Source organism: Aulonocara stuartgranti (genome assembly GCF_965226115.1).
Source record: "Aulonocara stuartgranti genome assembly, chromosome: 4".
Classification (NCBI taxonomy): Eukaryota; Metazoa; Chordata; class Actinopteri; order Cichliformes; family Cichlidae; genus Aulonocara; species Aulonocara stuartgranti.
Window position 1 is genome coordinate 11740160 of NC_138942.1, and position 10472 is coordinate 11750631.

Genomic DNA, 10472 nt, shown 5'->3' on the forward strand with positions numbered 1-10472 from the left:
TATTTGGGGCAACACATGTTTTAAAGCAGGAAGAGCGGATGGGGGTTTCAAAATCTGGGCAGACAAAGGTGTACAGAAGGTGGGAGATCTTTATAAGGACGGCAACCTTCTTACATTTGATCAGCTATGCCAAATATACAACATCCCCAAAAAACATTTTTTTAAATATCTACAAGTTAAACATTTCATTATGTCAAAATATAAACAGATTGTATCTGAGCCACCATTATCACACTTGAAGAATGTCATACTTCAAAAGCCAGTGGGCAGAGGTCATATCTCTTTGGTTTATACAGCTCTGTTAACACATGATAGGGAATCTGCCACTGACAAGTTGGACGCATGGAGGGCTGACATCAAAGAGGAGATACAGGAGGTGGACTGGGAAACTGCATGTTTAAAAGCCCAAAGACAATCAATTAATACAAGGATGAAACTCCTCCAATATAAGTGGTTGATGAGAACTTACATAACCCCAGTCAAACTGAATCGCTGGTCGCCTGTCATCCCAGATAGCTGCAGTAAATGTTTAGACGAGAAGGGCACTCTGCTCCACTGTGTATGGAGCTGTCCAAAATTACAACAGTACTGGAAATTAATCACACAAACTTTATCTAAGATTGTTGGAGTAAATATACCTGTTGAAGCAAAAATGTGTGTGTTGGGTATATATCCAAAGAACTGTGACTTTAGCACCAGACAGCTAAAATTAATTGACTTTGGCCTCCTGCAAGCTAGGCGCTTAATATCTTTGTATTGGAAGAAAGTGGATGTACCCTCAAGTCATATGTGGGTAAAGGAGATGGCATCATGTATTGTATTGGAACGACTTACTTATATTGTCAGAGGAAAGGGAGTAGATTTTGAAGAAACATGGTTACCTTTAACTGAGTTTCTGAGACATTATGAAGGGAATTAATCTAGAAAGTGATACTTGGTGCTGAGTTTTAGGTTTCTTTGTGTGTGTGTGGTTTTCTTTTTGTTTTTGTTTTTTGTTTTTTTGTTGTTGTTTTCCTTGTTATCTGTTTCTTTGTTTTTGTTGTTTTTATTTTTCGTTCGCGTCTTGCTTTGTTTGTTTTACCCATGCTGTGCATCGGTTTTGTTTTATTTTATTATTTATTTATTTTTATTATTATCGTTGTTTCTTTTAATTTATATTTGTTTGTTTTGGGGACTATGTTCTTTAATATAAATCTCATGTTAACTGTACTATTATTCTTTGCTTGTTCTGTGATATAAAAGTCAATAAACATAATGTTTAAAAAAAACACAAAAAAAACCCAACTTTCATTTATTAGAGCGACTGAGTGTAAACACAAAAACCTATTTTATTTTATATGCTGGAATGTGCAAAAAAAATGTTTAAATGTTAAACAAATTTCTTCCAGTCAGAGAATGTTGCATAGAATTTATTTTTTGCTTGATGCATAAAGTTAAAAGATTAAAACGAATAAAACAAGTTTTAAAAAGAGACTTTTCCATTTGATTACATTTTTTATGATGAATATAGAAAAAGTAGAATTGGGCTGACAGATCTATTGCTTTATTATCTATTCAGGTTGGAAATTGTGTTTTTAAAAAGTAACTAAATAATTAATTACTTTTGAAAATAAGTAATCAGTAAAGTAACAGGATTACTTTTTGGGGGGAAAGTAACTTGACCAACACTGCTGTACATTATGTGAGACCCTGCTTTATTAATTTATGTCACTTACCAACACATCGCTGAGCTGCTGTGGTTCCTAATCACTTCCACTTCATTATTACACCACTAACAGTTGAATGTAGAATATTTAGTAACAAGGAATTTTCACTACTGGACTTGTTGCACAGGTGGTATTCTATAATGCTGCCATGTTGGAATTCACTGAGCTCCTGAGAGAGACCCGTTCTGCAATAAATGATTGGAAAAGAAGACTGCATGCCTATGTGCTTGATTTTAAACATGTGTTGCCATGGAAGTTTTTGAAACAATTGAATTCAGTGCTTTGGGTGGGTAATTAAAAAATTCTCTGTAGAATAATATGCCATTTTGCATCTTTAGCAGGTTAAACATTTTAGGCTAAATATTACCACAAATTCACAGTCAAAAACTGATAATGCCTGAGATTGACTTTTTACATCCAATCTATTTACAGTTATAAAAATATTCCTACAGACAGAGCTGTATATATGTGTTTATATTAAAATGTCCAAATATATCGTACCAAACTTTAATAGGTATATTCAACAACTGCCATAATAACATCACATATTTTTTCAGGATAGTATTTGTAGCTGCACTGCTCTATATATACAACTCTGGTATACATTTACTTTTGAGAAAGGCAAAGCAGTAAAAAAGACGGACCAAAATCCAGTTCGCTTGGAAAAATGCAAGTTGAGTTTAAGGCAGTGCAAGTCACCATAAAACAGTGTCAATGATATAATAATGTAATGCTCACTCACATATAAGGCCACACTTGTTGGTGCCTTTCTATTTCGGATCATGCAGTACAGCTTACCTCAACTGAAAATGTGGACAGACCTCTAACAAAATCTGATATCTCCCCCACAGCACATCTATCTATACACGCGTGCGTGTGTGTGTCTGTGTGTGTGTGAGAGAGAGAGAGTGTGTGTTTGTGTGTACATGTTTAGACATTTTTGTGAGGACAGGAAATTGGCATACTACTATACTTGTGGGGACCAACAATCCCCACATTAAATTGAAGAGTAGAAGAGGGTTTGAAATTCTTGGCCGGACGTAGACTAATTACTTGAGGAACCCAAGTAGTATGAGATGCAGTGCCAAAAACTAAAACTACTCCCCTGACACCACCTTGGAGTCTCCTTCAAATTACACCTGATGCACAGGATGTACTCCACCTGTGTGCACCTTTCCTCTGCTCTTTAATGTCACCCTATGGTCATCCCTCTCCTTGAAATATCTGTTCACAACAGCCCTTTCCATTTTTTTTACAAAGCCCACTACCATCTGCTCTTCTGCATTTCACTACTTAATACCATACCTACCCAACACCTCCTAATCACCTCTGCTCATTTTTATTTGTCAAAGTCTGATACAATCAGCACTCTCTCCCCAGGAACACTCTCTACCACTTTATCCAACTTACTCCAGAATTCTTTTTCTTTTCTAACTGACATCCAACTTGTGGGGCATATGTACTGACAACATTCAGAATCATCCTTTTGATTTCCAGGTTCAAACTCATGTTCCTGCCTGACACTTTATTCACCTCTACAACAGGATAGCAAGGTGTGACAAAAGAAAATAATAATGAAGTGATGTGGATAAAAAGAATAGCAAAAAGGGCACAAATATCAGGTCCAGTGTTCCATGACTAGGATTCATCCTTAATTAAAGGTTCAACTACAAGACACACTCTGCAGCATGCTGGCATAGACCCTACCAGAGAGGCTGAGGATGATGCCCACCATTTGGCACTCTGTGCTTTATGCAAATGACTGCAGTTTCATCCTGAGCACTTGAGACATGTATGAAAGGTTCTGGAGAAGCCACGGATAATGTTGTCAGACCTCTCGTTTGGGCAGAGTACTTGATTTGTCATTCATCATAGTAAAGGGATCTTATCCTTGTCTCATTAGAGTTTAAGGCTTTGTGAATGGTGAAGGGATCACAGACACTTCATGTGTAGAATTGTTAATTAAATTGGGGGATTTTGTGCATGTTAGTGGCATCCATAGATGTCTAAGTGATCAGACAGTACTCATCAATAGCTCTCTCTAATGAGAGAGTTAGTAGCTCCATCACAATTAAGAAATTTCAGTGCACTTGTCCAGATAGAAGTGCACGCAAAAGAAACTCATCTATGACTCAATATGGACTACGACAGTATTTTCACAAAAGTATTAAGATATTAGTAAGTAAGAAGTAAGACACTTAATACTGTACACCTAGCAAAGCACTGGGCTAAATAAAAAGCAGATCAAAAAGTGTTTCCATTTTTGGTTGTAATGCTGTGTGTCTGCTCTGCAGTTTTGTTGCAATTCTACTGGCCCTTGGAATTACAGTGAAAACACACAACATACTGCATTTGATATTTGACCATGGACTTACCTTACCAATAGGTATAGGTACTTGTGGGTACTTCTGTGTTTTTGAAAAATAATTATATCTGCCTTTTTTTGCCAACCACAAACCACTCCTCCTGTCCTTTGCTGGATTTATTTTTGACCACGATAGTATCTCATGTTCTGCTAGAAAGATAGCAAACATTAAGCCAAGTTTGTGCAAGCTTTGGAAATAAAAGCTAATCCTTTCTATGATCCCAGATTTTCCCTTCCTGTTAGAATATATCATTTATTAATTTATCAAAAGTGTAAGCTAAAAGCTGTGCGCTCACTTCTATCTGCACAGAAATTAAATGTATTTATAACAAACTATTTTATAGTAATAAATTTTTTAATATTATGTTCCCGTTAGCTATATATAACACCCTTCTGGCAATAACAGAAAGTCTGATGACTTTTATGTCCTGTAATTATACACCAGTGGCACTAGAAGTTTAAAACTGGCTGTAATGGAGACCAGGGGTTCCATTACCTGGTTGGTATTGTTAATAATAAATTGTTGGTTTGGGAATTTAAAATAGGGTAATAAAGAAAACACATTAGGTCTTATGGAGTCTTTTATTAGGTTATTTGACATACAATTAAATTGACAGCTTGTAACAGAAAAGAGACAGTGGGACTGGCCATCCTACCTGTGAGGAGAAGAGCCAAAGTTAGAGCTGCTTGCAGTTAATCATTTATCAATAACCTAAACATATGTGAAATGAGAACTTGTAAAGGTACTCACCTGTCCTAGTTGCTTCTTGCAGGATGTGGAGCAAAAGAGTGAAAGCGGCTCAATCACCTGTTTAAGAGCTCTTGGAGCAGACTAGTGTGCCAGGTTAGGGAGTATGGATAAAGAGGGTTTTACAGTTTTAATCGATTGGTTTGGCTCATTTCTTGAAACCGAGATGACATTCTCAAAACCATAAGGTCATTTGGCCAAACAGTCTTACAGTTCTGCCCAACATTATAGCTCACTAGCAAAATCAAATATCTTTCCCCAAACTCTTCGTCCACGCTTCAAAAGCAGATTCCTTTCCCATATAAAAGGTCAGTACAGTCAAAATAGCACAGATCCTTCTCAATTGCCTTGGCACATGTGCATTCATTTAGTGCTTTTGTCAAAATAACCTGGATGGTTTAGCACAACACCATGGATCCCCTGCAAAAGCTCATATCTCTCCCAAAAGAGTTTATGTCACGGTCCGGGGCAGCGGCCGTGTGAAGAGTGGAAAGGAGGACTCAAATGCAGCACTTACTCAGATGTGAAGGCGATTTATTGACAATATCAAACATAAAGTGGAGATGGCAAAACAGAACTAAGGATGAACTAAACTGGGTGAAACTACACAAAGGAGTGGCAAACCTGAACATGAAGGGAGAACAGCAGGGAGAGCACCCAGGGGATTTCACAGGGTATGAACACAGACGACGCGACGAGGAGCAGAGGAAAACACACACTAAAGTACACAAAGAGACACTGGGAAATCACACACAGGTGGGAGACACAGCTGGACCTGATTAACCTGACGAGACAGGGGAACACTAACACCAGGGACCAATAGAGGGAGCACAAACCCAAAACCCAGTATCTAAAATCCCAAAACACAAACCATCCCAAAACAGCCCAAGAATAATAAAGAGAATAATAACAATAAGGAACACAAACACAAAGTCACTGAGTCATGGCCGCAGGACCATGACAGTACCCCCCCCCCTCAAGGGCTGGCCCCCGACAGCCACAGAAACACACCACCAGATCCGGGCGGGCGGCAGGGGGCCCAGGACGGAGGGACCGGGCCAAGACCAAAGACGGAGGCCCCAGAGTCCCAAACAAATGTTCACAAAAAAAAACTCACAGGGGAGCAGAGTCCAAAACACAGTTCAGGTGGCCGGCCACGAAGAAGGCCGTGGCGGCGCGTAAAGAGTTCGGGAGGCCGTCCACGAAGAAGGCCGTGACGGCGCGCAAAAAGTTCAGGGGGCCGACCGTGCGGAAGGCAACGGCGGCCACTCAGGCGAAGAGGGTCCGGGGGCCGGCCGTGCGGAAGGCAACGGCGGCCGCTCAGGCGAAGAGGGTCCGGGGGCCGGCCGTGCGGAAGGCAACGGCGGCCGCTCAGGCGAAGAGGGTCCAGCGGCCGGCCATGCGGAAGGCAATGGCGGCCGCTCAGGCGATGGCGGTCCGGGGGCCGGCCGTGCGGAAGGCAACGGCGGCCGCTCAGGCGATGGCGGTCCGGGGGCCGGCCGTGCGGAAGGCAACGGCAGCCAGTCAGGCGACGGCGCCCGGCCAGTAGCCTAGCCAGCGGTCTAGAAAACGGCCGTTTAGCTCCAGACCCAAACGAGGCTGGGCCAGGCGAGGCTGAAGGCACGGAATCCGGGGCCGCAGCGGGCGAAGATGCTGAAGACGCTGCTGCAGGTGATGATGCGGATGCTGAAGACGCTGCTGCAGGCGATGGTGCGGATGCTGAAGACGCTGCTGCAGGCGATGGTGCGGATGCTGAAGACGCTGCTGCAGGCGATGGTGCAGACACGGAGGCTGGACCAGACGAGGATGCAGACACGGAGGCTGGACCAGACGAGGCTGATGAGGATGCTGAAGCTGGACCAGGCGATGCTGATGAGGATGCTGTGGCCGAGGATGCGGGCACGAAGGCTGGACCAGACGAGGATGCAGACACGAAGGCTGGACCAGGCGATGCTGAAGCAGAAGCCGAAGCCGGACCAGGCGTGGATGAAGCTGGAGATGAAACCGGGCCAGGCGTGGATGAAGCCGGACCAGGCGTGGATGAAGCTGGAGATGAAGCCGGGCCAGGCGTGGATGAAGCCGGGCCAGGCGTGGATGAAACCGGGCCAGGCGTGGATGAAGCCGGGCCAGGCGTGGATGAAACCGGGCCAGGCATGGATGAAACCGGGCCAGGCGATGAAGAAGCTGTAGCTGAAGCCGGGCCGGGCGAGGACGAAGCTGTAGCTGAAGCTGGGCTAGGCGAAGCTGACGCTGTAGCTGAAGCTGGGCCAGGTGAGGATGAAGCTGGACCAGAATCAGGCGAGGATGAAGCCGAGGATGAAGCCGGACCAGGCGTGGATGAAACCGGGCCAGGCGAGGATGAAGCCGGAGCAGGCGATGAAGAAGCTGTAGCTGAAGCCAGGCCGGGCAAGGACGAAGCTGTAGCTGAAGCTGGGCTAGGCGAAGCTGACGCTGTAGCTGAAGCTTCAGGCTGAGGCGTGGCAGTAGCAGGTGGTAGCGCTGCAGGTGATGGTACTGCAGGAGGCGGCGCTGCAGCCACAGGTGGAGAAGCAGCCACAGGTGGAGAAGCAGCCACAGGTGGAGAAGCAGCAACAGGTGGCCGGACGGGATCCTCGGGCCCCCCAGCCGACGTGGCAGTCAGTGTGGCATGAGGCTGGACAGGCTCCTCGGGCCCCCCAGCTAGCGAAGCAGGAGGCTGGACGGGCTCCTCGGGCCCCCCAGCAGGCGAAGCAGGAGGCTGGACGGGCTCCTCGGGCCCCCCAGCGAAAACAGCCGCAGAACCAGTGGGCACCGGGGCCCCCGGCACACATGAAACAAAACCAGTAGGCACGTGGGCCTCTGGCACACATGAAACAAAACCAGTAGGCATGTGGGCCTCTGGCACACATGAAACAAAACCAGTAGGCACGTGGGCCTCTTTCCTCCAAACTCTCCCAGCTCAGCGTGTCACCAGCTACCTGTCAGTGGATCACCAGCTTCCTGACAGACAGAAAGCAACAAGTGAGGCTGGGGGAGATCACCTCACCTTAGTGCGCATGCGCCAACCAGCGTGCAGCCTGTTACAGTCGCTCTTTAAATAATTTCCCCCAGGGATCAATAAAGTATTCTGATTCTGATTCTGATTGATTCTGAAACCCGGTCCCTCAGAATTGGTGCCCCTCAAGGTTGTGTCCTCTCACCACTACTGTTCTCCCTCTACACTAACGACTGCACCTCCAAGAACTCGGCTGTCAAACTCCTAAATTTTGCAGATGACACCACTGTCATTGGCCTCATTCAAGATGGTGATGAGTCTGCATACCGGCAGGAAGTTGAGCGGCTGGTACTCTGGTGCAGTCAGCACAATCTGGAGCTGAACACTCTTAAGACTGTAGAGATGACAGTGGACTTCAGGAGACATCCCTCAACTCTGCTCCCCCTCACCATATCAGACAGCCCTGTGTCAACTGTGAAGACCTTCAAGTTCCTGGGTACAACCATCTCCCAGGACCTGAATTGGGAGACCAACATCAACTCCATCCTCAAAAAGACCCAGCAGAGGATGTACTTCCTGAGACAACTGGGGAAGTACAGTCTTCCACAGGAGCTGCTGATCCAGTTCTACACTGCGGTCATTGAGTCTGTCCTGTGCTCCTCCATCACAGTCTGGTATGGAGCAGCCACTAAACAGGACAGGAGCAGACTGCAGCGGACTGTACGGGCAGCAGAAAGGATCATCAGCGCCCCCCTGCCCTCCATCCAGGATCTGTACCTCTCAAGAACCAGGAAACGGGCAGGGAAAATCATCACAGACCCCTCACACCCTGCACACAGACTTTTTGATCTGCTGCCCTCTGGCAGACGGTACAGAAGCCTGCAGACCAGGACCACCCGACACAGGAACAGTTTCTTTCCCCTTGCCATCTCCCTTCTTAACAGTTGACCTGTCACACTGCTCCCACTGCCAGACTGCAACTGCACCTTATGTACATTTTGTAGTATTCATTCCACCTCATTCATTTCTGTATTTTATGTATATAAGTTTAGATTTGTTATTTATAGTTGGTTTACACAGCTGTGTGTGTGTGTGTGTGTGTGTGTGTGTGTGTGTGTGTGTGTGTGTGTGTGTGTGTGTGTGTGTGTGTGTGTGTGTGTGTGAGATTTACATTGCTGTGCTTGAGAGCCACCATCTACCGGAACCAAATTCCCTGTATGTGTCTGCACATATACTTGGCCAATAAACACGATTCTGATTCTGAATAGTGTTAACATACTGCACAGGTCATAAACAAGATTTTTTTAAATTTTCATTGTAAGTGGGCTAAAGCAGTAAATTAAAAGTAGTCTAACATAAATGTAAATGCTGTAATTTGATTATTTTAATAAACCATGTAACTTGGATGGATTCGATGCTGGCGTGACCACGGTGCACACATCTGCTGTTGCTCACAGTGGTCCAAGTGTTTGCTTAGGGAGTTTGTGTGTTCGCTCAGACAAATGAAAAATTAAAGGGAACATTGTCTGTGGGGTTCTTTTAATCAGAATTATAACGTAAGCGTCCAGATGAAAATAAGGAGGTTGTGCTGGGATTTATTTTTATCTTTAAGGCTTTGGACCCAGAGTGCGGGACAGCAACAATTTCAATCAATTTAGAAATGGACTTTGGCAGCAACTTAGAGCCACCTATCCAGGAATTAAAGATTTGAGAGGTGGAAGATTCACCCAACTTTACTTTTCACTTTATACTTTGTACTTTGGTCAACCTGTGTTTTTTTATGTGCTTATAAATACATTAATTGATTGATTGATTGAGTCATTTCCAAAATATTTACAGAATGCAGCTAAGCTTTGGGATCATATGGGGGGCCTCAGATGAAATGAAACACTATGGGGATGTGAATGTGAACAGCAACCAGGAAGCAGGAAAGCCTGGATGAATGGGCTTCGTGGCAGACTGCCTATGGATGGATAACCAGCATTATGTGCACACAGGAAAAATGAGGATCATGAAGAGGAAGAAATAAAAAAGTTAAATAAAAGATTTCTGAAATACCAGGTGGCACAAAAGGAAATTAACAAAACAATGGAAAAGGCCAAGCAAATGGTGGTAACAACTATGAACTTGGAAACTTAGATGCAAGAAGCAGTAGCAGCTGCGCTAGCAAAACAACAACAGCTGACTCCACCAGCACCAGCTATATGGGGAATATCTCCTAACCAGCCCATAATGTATTAACAATCTATACCATGGCACGGAAGATGGACCAATAAGGGACCAAGGGGTCCGCCACGAGAGGTGGGTCGTGCTGGCCTCATGCAGCTCTGTGTCTAGGTGATGTCTGATGAAGTGGAGACCTGTGGAAAGATGTATGGTTTTCAAAAGAATTAGGTCTGGTCATTATAGTGCTGTATACACTGCCAAGCTGCAGATGTTTGTTTGGAGCTAGCCTCCAAAAGCTGGCCATACACTGTGTGATTTGTGGCCCACTTTGAGCCGATTTTTCAGTTGCGCAACCGTTTTGGGGATCGGCCCAAGTTTTGCCTTAATCGTGTGTGCATCGTGTAGTATACATGGGGTAACGAAAAGCAGTTAACACCTCACGACCAGCTCCCAATCATCAATCGTATGGTCGCAAGATAATCAAACCTGTTTGAAATCCTGTCGCCCCTCAAC